This window comes from Pleurodeles waltl, chromosome 2_2 (genome assembly GCF_031143425.1).
Source record: "Pleurodeles waltl isolate 20211129_DDA chromosome 2_2, aPleWal1.hap1.20221129, whole genome shotgun sequence".
Lineage (NCBI taxonomy): Eukaryota > Metazoa > Chordata > Amphibia > Caudata > Salamandridae > Pleurodeles > Pleurodeles waltl.
Genome location: NC_090439.1, coordinates 790494496 through 790507402, shown reverse-complemented (window position 1 = coordinate 790507402; position 12907 = coordinate 790494496). Strand labels below are relative to the sequence as shown.

Below are 12907 nucleotides of genomic sequence, written 5' to 3'. Positions count from 1 at the left end.
TTTGAAGATGCCACTTTTAGAAAGTAGGCATTTTCTGGTTTAAACTATTGTGTGTCTCTGCCTGTTTGTGGATTCCCTGTCTGGGTCAGTGTAGTGCTTTCCTCTTATTTAGTCTCTAAGCACTAACATAACACAACAGAAATGCACTTCTGAGGTCAAAGAAGACTTTTATTGTTGTTAATTCTTCATATTTATGAATGAATGACGAATTAGTAGCTTTCAAGTCCGCGTTAACCAAACAAAATATATCAGTTTGCAATATACACAGCAGGTTATATTTATAAGATATTGAATGCAAAGCAAAACAAATACTTCACCGTGTAGGAACTATTTACAGCTACATCTTTCTAAGGTCTGCAAGCTGATGACCCCTGTCAGCCGCGAGAAAGAGTGTCATCTACCCACACGGGATGCTGGCAGCTGGCGACCAAGCTCCAGCACGAGGTCCGGCAGATTCGAATCTCACTCTCTGCAGCCTGTTACATTCGTTACAAAGGTGTGCCCCCTCCTCTCAGACCCGGGAAACTGAGCAAGCCTTTTGGAGACTGGCCAGGTCTCCAAGACTACTCCTGTTCCCAAGCTCAAGGGAAGAGAAACGACGCCCATGTACTCTCTCTTATCAGGTCTAGTCTACTGTGAGAGCAAAACATCTTGGTTCTCTGGTGCAAAAACACAGCTTGGAAAAATACAGCTTAGATTCTCAACTGCAATGTCTAACTCCACGTTAAAGGCAATGGGCAGCTAACCTAAATATCAAATGCAATGTCATGTTAAAGGCAATAGGCAGCTAACCTAAATATCAAATGCAATGTCTAGTGTCATGTCAAAGCCAATAGGCATCTAAGCTGAATACAAAATGCAATGTCTTATATCATGTCAAAGCCCATAGGCAGCTGAGCTGAATATAAAATGCAATGTATAATATCATGTCAAAGCCAATAGGCAGCTGAGCTGAATACAAAATGCAATGTCTAATATCATGTCAAAGCCAATAGGCAGTTAAGCTGAATATCATGTCAAAGCCAATAGGCAGTTAAGCTGAATACAAAATGCAATATATAATATCATGTCAAAGCCAATAGGCAGTTAAGCTGAATATCATGTCAAAGCCAATAGGCAGTTAAGCTGAATACAAAAAGTAATGGCTAATGCCATGTCAAAGCCAAAAGGCACAATACAGAATGTAATGACTAATGCAATGTCAAAGCCCATAGGCGGCTAAACTGAACAAAACATACCATGTGCTACTGGTGAACATTGAGCAACTAATATGCGCAGTGGTGAAACACAAAGTCATTGGTCAAAACAACACTTTATCAAATGGCAGGACATTCCGCCCTTTGACCAATGAATTTTTGTTTCACATATCTCTTGTGTCAAACCAAAAACAAAAAACATCAGCACAAAAAAAACATTATCAGCAAATCAAATTTCAATGATCAAAGCAATCCCTGTAAAGCAATAGAAGTGAATTAACACATTGATCTCATAACCTTTCACATCAGATACATCTACATAGAAAAGACTGGGCAATTTTTTTTTTTTTTTTTTTTTTTTTTTTTTCTGAATGAGTCTCTAATTCAACAGTGTTAGCAATTTGATGTGGCATGAGTTCTGCTCATGTAAAGGTGCACGGTCCACCTGAAAGGTTTTCTGGAAGGTAAGCAAAAGTCAGAGTTCCATACGAGAGGGGAAAAAAAAAAAAACACAGCAAACAAGTTGAACTTGAACTGAAGGCGCAGTTTGCGCAAAATGGATCCATGGTGCTGGCACTTTACTCAGCCAGGTTCAGGTTGGGGATTCGGTCCCTTCCCCGACCCCACACGCACACACCGGAAGGGGGACCACGCAGCACACTCAGGGACAGTGGCGAAACGTGGTAGGATCTGCAAAAGAAACAAGTATGACTTTTCTTGCAAATAACATTTTTCATTTAAACTGCACCCTTCCTCTTTCTTTCCCTGTTTTATAATCAGCAGGACGTTTTTGGGGCCCTTTGTTATATTTTCTGCAGGTTCTGGAGGGTCACTTGGGGCTTCAGCCCACACATCAGTACTGAGGTTTTTATCTGCTGCGCCACAGCTTCCTTTTTCTTGCACTGTCAGAAGGGCTGGGGCAGACTCATTCTTTACCAAACCTCCATTCACTGCACTTTTGTCAATTTGGGCCATTCTGTCTCCAATTTGTATGAATGAATCAGATTCTTTTCTAGGTATCAGCATAATTTCGATTTTTCTTTGGTAATTTGCAGCAATCACTCTCCCTAAAACCTGATCAATTTGCCATTTCTGTTCTGGTAACTTTCCTCTCCCCAACTGCTCTGTGACTGCTTGCATGACAGATTGCTTTTGTGCGTGCTGCACAGTTTTTATCAAATCTAGGGGAATGTGCATCTCTCTCATCTCTGCCCACCTGTAAGTGGCCTTTTCACATTTCTGGGGCACCCACATAGCCATCCCCACTAAGGCAGAATTCTGGGTGAACACTTCTCTCTCTGCATTTTTCTCATTAACATCTGCAAGGTAATTGAACCAGTTAGGTACAAGCCATGTGGCTAAAACATTATCAAAGAACCAAAAATCAGCATAAAAATGACACATCTCACGTAGCTCTTGCTTTAAAATCTGACACACATTATACAACGCTGTTCCTTCTACTGTGCCAGAAAGCAACATTTTAGTCAATGAATCATTAGTAAAACAAACATGCTTTTTATCTTCAGTAGACACGAATTCAAATGGTGCACACAATTTCATCGGTAATTCTTTTATCTGTGGTACTCTAGCCCTGTCTTGCAAGTACCAAACTCGGGGTGTCTTGCTCTAAAATCCTTTGTTTTACTTGTGCATTTTGCAACGGTAACTCGTAAATCACATTCTGGTCTCTCTCCTCCGTGTTATCAGTTAAGGAATGCATTTTGGCTGCCAAAAACCCTGGCTCACACGGAAACTCAGTGCAGCTCGGAGCTGTCTTAACCCCCTCATTACTGGAATGGGACAAGAAAGATTCTTCATTTTTATAACTTTCAGCATAATTTTGAATTATCGTATCCTGGCTAATTTGCTCACGTAAATTCCTATTTTCATGTTCCAACTTCCTACATTTCTCCTGCATTTCTCTGTAAGCAGATAAAGGTATCCAGACCTTTCTGTCATCATTACTTCCAAAACACACGTTTTCGTCATATATACAACGGGAATTATTTCTCAAAACATTATCAGGCCTTTTAGCTACACATGCATTTTTTTCTGTAATTCCCCAAACAGAAAACAATTCACAGTTTTTCTTAGCACCATCAGGCAGTTCATCAACACATGTATTCTCAGACATGGTCTGCCGTGCTACTGTGATTCTCCAAACAGAACAATTTCTGTAATTCTCCAAACAACAAAAAAACAAATACACTTTTAAAGTGTGCACTTAGAAATCTACTAACTCGTCAAACCCTTTAATCACCTCTTAATGACCGACACCCCACGACTCCAGGTACCAATTGTAGTGCTTTCCTCTTATTTAGTCTCTAAGCACTAACATAACACAACAGAAATGCACTTCTGAGGTCAAAGAAGACTTTTATTGTTGTTAATTCTTCATATTTATGAATGAATGACGAATTAGTAGCTTTCAAGTCCGCGTTAACCAAACAAAATATATCAGTTTGCAATATACACAGCAGGTTATATTTATAAGATATTGAATGCAAAGCAAAACAAATACTTCACCGTGTAGGAACTATTTACAGCTACATCTTTCTAAGGTCTGCAAGCTGATGACCCCTGTCAGCCGCGAGAAAGAGTGTCATCTACCCACACGGGATGCTGGCAGCTGGCGCCAAGCTCCAGCACGAGGTCCGGCAGATTCGAATCTCACTCTCTGCAGCCTGTTACATTCGTTACAAAGGTGTGCCCCCTCCTCTCAGACCCGGGAAACTGAGCAAGCCTTTTGGAGACTGGCCAGGTCTCCAAGACTACTCCTGTTCCCAAGCTCAAGGGAAGAGAAACGACGCCCATGTACTCTCTCTTATCAGGTCTAGTCTACTGTGAGAGCAAAACATCTTGGTTCTCTGGTGCAAAAACACAGCTTGGAAAAATACAGCTTAGATTCTCAACTGCAATGTCTAACTCCACGTTAAAGGCAATGGGCAGCTAACCTAAATATCAAATGCAATGTCATGTTAAAGGCAATAGGCAGCTAACCTAAATATCAAATGCAATGTCTAGTGTCATGTCAAAGCCAATAGGCATCTAAGCTGAATACAAAATGCAATGTCTTATATCATGTCAAAGCCCATAGGCAGCTGAGCTGAATATAAAATGCAATGTATAATATCATGTCAAAGCCAATAGGCAGCTGAGCTGAATACAAAATGCAATGTCTAATATCATGTCAAAGCCAATAGGCAGTTAAGCTGAATATCATGTCAAAGCCAATAGGCAGTTAAGCTGAATACAAAATGCAATATATAATATCATGTCAAAGCCAATAGGCAGTTAAGCTGAATATCATGTCAAAGCCAATAGGCAGTTAAGCTGAATACAAAAGTAATGGCTAATGCCATGTCAAAGCCAAAAGGCACAATACAGAATGTAATGACTAATGCAATGTCAAAGCCCATAGGCGGCTAAACTGAACAAAACATACCATGTGCTACTGGTGAACATTGAGCAACTAATATGCGCAGTGGTGAAACACAAAGTCATTGGTCAAAACAACACTTTATCAAATGGCAGGACAGTCAGTTTGACAGTTAGGCTGTTTGCACCTCTCCTCTAGACAGTGACACAAAGGGAGCTGGTGTGTAGCCTCCATATCCTGATGAGCCATCTGTGCTGGGAGGGAGGGGATGAGTGGTCACTTACACCTGAAATGGCTGTGCCTGTCCTCACACAATGCAGTCTCTGACACCCTGGTGTGTGTCTGGGGCCTGGCCTGGGCATGGCAGGATGTTACAAACAAGAGAGACTTTCAGAAAGGGGTATAAGAAGAGCCCCCAAAAACCCTGAAAATTAGATCACTTCTGGAATCAAGAGGAACCTCTGCCAAGGAGAAGAGCTGAAGAGCTGAGGAGAAGTGCTGCCCTGCCTGTGACTGTGCTTTGTGGAGCTATCCTGCAATTGCTGCTTCTGCCTGGGAAAGACTGGATTTTGTGATATATTCCTGCTTGAGAAGAATCTCCAAGGGCTTGGACTGAGCTTGCCCCCTGTTATGAAGGTTCAGGGCTATCAAAGACAGCACCTGGTCTCTCTGCTGAGACTCCTGCCTTGACAAGTAGTGCCCTATCCAGTCCCTGGGCGTGCCCTATCCAGTCCCTGGGCCCTTGAAAGGAGAACCTGGTGAAAATCCAAGAAAACCTACTTCGGAAGACTCTGTACCGCTGCCGCTGCAGAATCCCCTGATGCCCCCTGCAACTTGCTCCGTGGTCCTTGCTGAGTGTGACAACCGCCTGCAGGCCCGACACCACTGCAGCCCTGCCAAAGTCTGTGACTCTGAGGATGTCGCTGCAACACGTCGTGAACGACACCGCCCGAAGTGCGCGGATTCAACGCTTCACACCGACGCCGCCTCACCTCCACCGCTACGCAGCCCCCCAGTAAAAAGAAGCCATGGTTCTCCAAACGGAACCTGTGGAAGGAGGTCCCCCACGTAAATGTTATGCATTTGACCAGCTGGGTCCTGTGAGGGGGACCCCAAATGCCCCAAGAGTACACCGGCACCCACTGGTGCGCAGTCCCAGGGTTTGGCTAGTGTAGTCCTTGGGGAGGAGTTGGTTCCAGGTGGGTGGGAACCAGCTGAGAATACCCTTGCCTCACTAGGGGACAGTGAGATGGTCCAGAGAACCTTTATGCCTGTGAATACTAAAAAGTACAGGCAGTGGGTGACCAATACTGGTCAGAGGGTGGAGGCTCTGAGAGACACTTGGTGTCTGAAGAGCAGATAGATCCTCCTGTACTTCACCAAGTAGTTGCAGTGGGCAACTCAGAGAACCTAAGCAGAGTGGCGCAGGTTCCCTTTGAAAGGGGGGTGGGGGCCTCAGGTACCTTGAAGGTAGCTGTGAGTCCAACCATGCCTGTGGATTGTCTGCTTGGCAATGATCTGGAGGGTTCCCCTTGGAAGGAGGTGGAACACAGGTCACACTTGGAGATGTTGGGTCTGCCTGGGTGCATATCCACCAGGTCAATGGCAGCCCATTATGGTGGTCAAGAGTCCCTTAAGTCTGAAACAGTGGACCCGGGGACTGTCAAAAAAAGGAAGGGCGGGGGTGTGGGAAACTGGCCCCAGAATTCCCATGGTCCGGGAGGAGGTAGAGCCTGAGGGTGACCCCCCCGGAGCCTACAGAGGAACAGGTGGCTGAACTGGGGGAGGTCCCTGATCTGTCACAGTGGCAGCAGGAAGCGGGACCCACCAAGGAGGCATTCTGTGAGGCACAAAATACATGCCCTACTCTAGTGGGTTTGTGACAGCAGGCTGCAGACCAGGTGGCTGGCAAGGAGCCAGGATCTCACCTGATCTATTGGGAGGACAGCCACCTGTATAGTGAGCCTAAGGTTGCTGAGCCTGGGTCAGCCTATGTGCTGCTGGTACCCCTGTGCTTCAGGGCCTTCCTACTGGGTCTGGCTCATGATGTGCCTTTAGCTGGACATTTGGGGCCTGACAAGACCTTCAAACGGCTTGTCACCCACTTGTACTGGCCCCTAATGTGCAGGCACTCGGACGCTCATTGTAGGTCTTGCCAGACTTGTCAGGCAAGTGTCAAAAGTGGGGATGAGCACAAGGCTCCCCTCCAACCTTTTGCTGTAGTTAGTACCTCCTTTGAAAGGGTCGATATTGACATTGATAGGGCCTCTGGATCCCAAGACAGCCATGGGCAACAGGTTCATCCTGGTCTTGGTGGATCATGCCACCCTTTTCCCAGAAGCCATTCCGCTGAAATCACTCACTTCCCCTGTGGTGGGTTGTGTATTGATGGGGAAGTTACCTGCATGGGGTTCCCCAAGGAAGTGGCATCTGATAGGGGTACCAATTTCATATTCCTGTATATGAAATCCCTGTGGCAGGAGTGTGAAGCTGGTGAAAATCTTGAGGAGCATCATGCATGCAGATCAGAGGGTAGACTGTTGAGGAAATGATGTATTTAATGAGACACATACAGGGCATTACTAAATTAAGAACTAGCAATTCACTATGGAGAACAGTAGCATTTACCCTATTGACCTTATTAGATGGGAGATAACGTTGTGAGGATTTTGGCTTGACTGAGGAAGGAAGAGGAGGACATGCAGCATATACTTTATGGGAATTGCTAAAGGATGATTGGGCAGAGGCCAGGAACTGGCAGATTACTTTTACCCATTCTACACATTCAAATTAGAATGTTGTTGATGAGAGATGAATGATTTTTTGCCAGGCTGCTTGAGATCCTAACTGCAAAACTGAGACTGGATTTGAATGAGATTTTTACTAGGCCCGGGAAAATGTTGAATTATGCCAGAGTAATCAGAGTAATTTTGGAAACTCTGTGTTTCTCTCATGATGGAAAATTACTGAAAATAATATAACTATTCCCCCTCATGTATTTATAAGTAATTTGGTACAAAAATACTTCTGCAGAAGCACAGGAACAACAAATTTAGCCACTGTAAGCTGCTGCCGCTGCTTGTGTTGTGGTGTACTTCGCATAATTTTTTTTAGTTTGGTTCAAAATGCATCTTTTGCTTCATTTTTGATGCAAGGTTGCATTTTCCATTATGGAAATAGTTCTAAATGCTGGATTATGATTCTTGATTAATTCAGCATAATCTCTTGCAATTTTGCATAGTTACCCCACAGCTCATTACCTAAGTTACACCCATCTCTATTTCTTACAGTTTAGAAAGTGACAATTTCCATGCCTTGACTGCAGTTCCGGGAAAATGGCTGGTTGGAACAGACTGTTGATAGACCTCCATAAAAGAATAGCAGACAATCTATGTTGAATATGCTTCTGGAGTTGTTTAGAAAGAGAGGTGTCAGGCATTGGGCTAATATTTGAGAGGGGTGAGAGCCCCACTCAAGTAAGAAACACAAACCTTGCTAGGGTGAACTGCATAAGTCAGTAAACAGTATTTATGCAGCAGTCAGACAGCAATACATTGAAAGCACAACACAAGAAAAGCCCCAAGCCAATTTAGAAAAATAGAGTAAAATTTAATAAATGAAATTACAGCAAAATGACAAAAATCCAGAAAATCAAACTGGAGTTATGAGATTTTAACATTTTAGGTGAAAAGAGAGCAAAAAAGCACAAAGTGCTACTCATGGGCATCTGGTTGAGCTGGATAGGGTCAAAGTCACAAGTTCAGGCTGACTGTGATAGAGAGTCAGATACATGGATCAGTTCTCTCTGGGTGACTAGTTTACCTTCTCTGAGTCCAGGTCCATATGAGGAGCCTCAGCTGGAGTTTTGCATTGGCCGGGGCCACAAGGACATGTCTATCGTTGCTGGTGTGAGGAGCCAGCACACATTACAAAGAGCTCCAAACTTTTTTACTACAGTTCAGTTTTGAAATAGGAGTACACTCTGGTGCCAGCTGAGCATCAAGCAGCAGAAGGGCCCCTCTTGGGGATCAAGACTCACTCCAGCAGAAGTCAGCAGCAGGGCTGAGGCAGAAAAGGCCTTTAAAAACTTGTTGTGTCCCAGTGGCTCAAACAGGAGGTCAGCAACTGATTCTTATAGTCACTTCTGAGGATCCTGGTTCACCACAAGCAGGTCCAGTCTTGCCTTTTCTGACAGGCAGGCATTCCTTTTTTTAGAATCTTCTACAGGTCAAGGACTGTTCTGATAAGAGGTTCCGAGGAAGGGTGCCATTCTTATACCTAGTACCAACCTGTGGGTGTGAGATGCCACATTTGCCTAACCTAACTTTTCTGGGTTTAGCTCTAATCTGTCTAGAGAACAAAGGCTGCCAGGCTAGGTGGTGAGCTACATTGCTATTGGAATATAACTTTGCTGCTAATGAATAATATTTCCCATCCACCATGAATATTTATCTTAAGGTAAGAACAAAGAAACAAATTGTAAAATGTTTTGCAACAGTCTAAATATGAAAAGAATACAAAGTGTGCAATCTTTCCCACAGGACAATATTTATCTTTGGAGCAAAACGTGGTAGAAATTAAATATATCATACCTCTAGTTTGATTCAACTACATAGGTTCTATAATTTCAGATCAAAAAGTCTGAATTCAAAAATGCACAGCGGCTTTAATTTATATCGCTGTCTCTTTTCAGTCCTTTTTATTTTATGAGCAAAGCAAAAATCAAAAATAGTTTCTTTAAAGGTGCAAGTTATTCACAAAGGTTCACAATCTTTTAGAAATTTCATCAAGAGTTTTCTCTACTGGTAAATGTTCAAAGCTTCTACTAAAATTCCAAATGTCTCTAATAAAGACACAGCTCATAGTCACTAATAATCATTTCCAAAATGTAATGTCTCTGTTCATCAAGCAGCAATGAAATTTCAAAGTTCAGCTCCACTGCATTTTTAAACTCAAGAATATTGAACTGCATTAGAGTCATTAAAGCAACAGGTTTCAACCCAAAACCAACCAAAAACACCTTGATGAGGACCTCTCTAACAGGTTCCAAGCATTTCTTCTTTACATGCTTTTTCACCATGACCCTGTCTTTTGGACATAGGTCATGGCAAAGCTCCTGAGGTGGCTGCGCTTTTGCTTCTCCAAACTGATGAGACAAAGAATGAACCACATAAGCTAGTCCTTTCCAATAATTAAGCACCAAGTCAGCTGTAATGTTCACAAGTGCATTTGCAGGCTCTGCTGGCAATCTCATGGCTCTCCCCATTATGATTTCATGAGGGAACAGCCCAGTCTTTCTGTCAGGTGTACTGTGCATACTCATCAAGGCAGGAGACAACACTTCTGGCTATTTCAAAGCAGTGGATGAACATAATTTCACCAGCCTGGACTTCAGGGTATTATTAATCTGTTCTACAAGTCCAGAAGCCTCAGGTCTGTAGCTGCAATGCAATCTTTGCTCAACTTGCAATGCCACAAATAACAATTTAATGGTCTCACTGTTTAAATGAGTTCCTCGGTTTGACTATGGAGAAGTCAGAAATCAGAATCTTGGAATCAATTCCCTAAGTAATGGCTTTGCTACTGTGAGACTTTCATTTTTCCCGGTTGGATAGGCTTCAACCCAGTGCGAACCAAGTGCATACAATGACTAATTTATATTTCAAAGCATTGCACACCGACAGCTCTATGAAACCCAGCTGCATTCTGTGGAACAGTCCTCCTAATCTACCTTTGTGACTCAGTGTAACAACTGTTAGTTTTCCTACATTCATCTGCTGGCATGTGACATCTGTTGATCCCTACCTATATGTGCCTCTCCATGATAGTGTCTAGCCATAGGTGACAACAAACTGGAAACACTGCTCTTCCATCACCTGCAACCCAAATATCATCCTCATCACAACCTGCTCTGACCCAGTTTTTCTGCTCTTCCTCTGTCACTCCTTCCTGCAATCTCTTATTTTTCTCCCACATATCAACAGTAATTAACAAGAAACTATGACTTGTCTCACCATTTGTCTCATCATTACACTATCCATTAAAGGAGGTACAACTGAGGGCACAATTTCTTGCCACTTCAACAACATTTGTTTAACCTAACGTTACATAGTTAGTCTGTTTCTTGTGTGCAGCACACTTAATGACAGCAATTTTTGCAGACAATTGAAATGCATTCAACAGTTTGTAAATCTTACAAAGGTTGTGGAAAGGGAATCCAGAGGAGGTCATGAACCCTCTCTAGGCCCACAACTGTCCGAAATCATGAAACAAAACCATACTGACTATCAGTATAGATTGTCAACTTAAACTGTTCAGAAACACAGCGTGCTCTGGTAAGAGCAACCAGTTTGGTGTCTTGGGCAGAAAAAGGCTCATCAAAACCAGGAGGCTTTAATCACATATGAGACCATGCAAAAAAAATAACCAGGTCTCAGGATACCATCTTTTTCTCTTAAACAGGACCCATAAATGAACATGACATAGTCATTTTCAGTTAAGGGTACATCTTGAATATCATGTCTTGCTTTGGTGCACAATTCATTCACATCAAGACAGTCATGCTTAGCTTCATCCACACAGTCATTGACATTTTCAACATGATTTGGCAATAATGTTGCAGGATTTAGAACAGTACATCTTCTGATATTTACGTTTGGACATGCAAGGATGACTTGACCATAGCGGCTCAAACATGCACTGGTCAAATATTGAGCTCTTGTTCATGTTAACAATATCTTCACCGAGTGGGGAATTAAAACATTCAGAGGATGAACCATAACAATGCTTTCGCACTGTTCTATGCTGATGCTCAGGACCTAGACAGCCATCAAAAAACCAGGCAGCACTGAAGCCACTAGATCAAATGTGGCAGAAAAATAAGCCACAGGTTTGTTTTCATTTCTATGCAGCTGTATCAAAACTGGGAGAGCACATCCATCCCTCTGACAGCAAAATAAAGAAATTAACTTGTCATAATGAGGCATTCCCAGAGCTGGGGTTCAGCATGGGCTTTCTCTCAGCTTTGTGAAGGCACAAATGCAGTTGTCTTCCAATGGTATCGGAATCAGACACATCTTTGTGTATCAGCCTCTGTAGAGGCTTTGCCAACAGGGAAACGCTTGGAAGGCTTGGAATCCACTGGCAACAGTAGCCAACCATTCCCAGGAACATACTTTCGATGTGGCAGGGGGAATTCATTTTCATGAATGTTGAAATTCTTTCTTGTGACACTTTCCTTACACCTTTCTCAATGTGGTGACCCAACTACCAAACGTCTTCTTGCAATACTGTCATTTTGTTGGAAAAATCTTGTGAGAAAACAGGGCTGACTACAGAGGCCCCATAACTTTTTGCCTCCATGTTTCACTTTTGCTGATGTTTTCCTGACTCTGATTGTGCCCTGGGTACTGCTAACCAGTCCCAGGGCCTGTGCTCCGTGTAAAATGAGTATGCAAATTAGGCTAATTATAATTGCCTATGTCAATCTACCTATAAGTCCTTAGTATATGGTAGGGAATGTAGGTTTAGGGACCCCAGCATAGGTAGTGCACCCATAGGTGCACTGCTAAGGTGCCCAGGGTCATTTTAAAGGCAGGCTTGCCTTGCTGGCTGCTTTTAAATTTAAGTTAAATGTAAATTCGACTTTGGAATTAAAAGTACTTCCAAAATCTTAAACTACCTTGTTGTTACATATAAGTCACCCCTAATGTGTGCCCTATATGCCCCTAGGTTTGGGCGTCCTGTAATTTATAAACCTTAGTTTTATAAGCCCTGGTGAGGTAAAACAGCCAAATTCATTTTTCCCTTACTGCAGTAAATGGCCTCCATAGGCTAAAATGGGGAGACTTTATTGTAATTAACAAATTCCCCTTGTCAGATACCTCATGTATGGTATCAAATTAATTGTTATTATAAATCCCACAACTTACATTTGTTGTATTTAATATACCTAGTTCAGGTAAAGAATTATAAACTCTACCTTAAAAGTTTCCAACTTCAGCTCTGTAGTGCCTGTCTCTGATTGGCCAGCCTTTGGCAGCCTGGCTAGGCTTCCTTGCTGAGGTGTGAAGTGGCCTGGGCTGAATACAAAGGATGTGCCTGGGGGAAGTGAACTACCTCAGCAGATGGGGAAGCAAGAAGGGAGAGGGCTGCCAAACTGGTCTTCAAAGGCAGGTGAGGATATTTGGAGCAACCCAGCACCTCCCTTACATACTGCAACCCCAGACAACTACGTACTCTCTTAATTAGATTAGGATTTTGAGCCACACAAGTGGTGGGGCTCAGCCAGATGTAACCTCCAAAAATCAATTCCAGCCAGGATGGAATTTTG

General features: G+C 43.0%; 1 long non-coding RNA gene across 1 annotated transcript; it reads right to left on the bottom strand.

Moving 5' to 3' along the window:
• Nucleotides 1-440: 440 nt before the first annotated feature.
• LOC138282630 (uncharacterized) lies at nt 441-4534 on the bottom strand. Its single transcript, XR_011200979.1, has 3 exons — nt 3723-4534; nt 2413-2515; nt 441-1886 (listed from the first exon to the last, which is right to left on the bottom strand). It is a non-coding gene; the product is annotated as an uncharacterized lncRNA (long non-coding RNA).
• Between the last annotated feature and the right edge of the window lie 8373 nt (nt 4535-12907).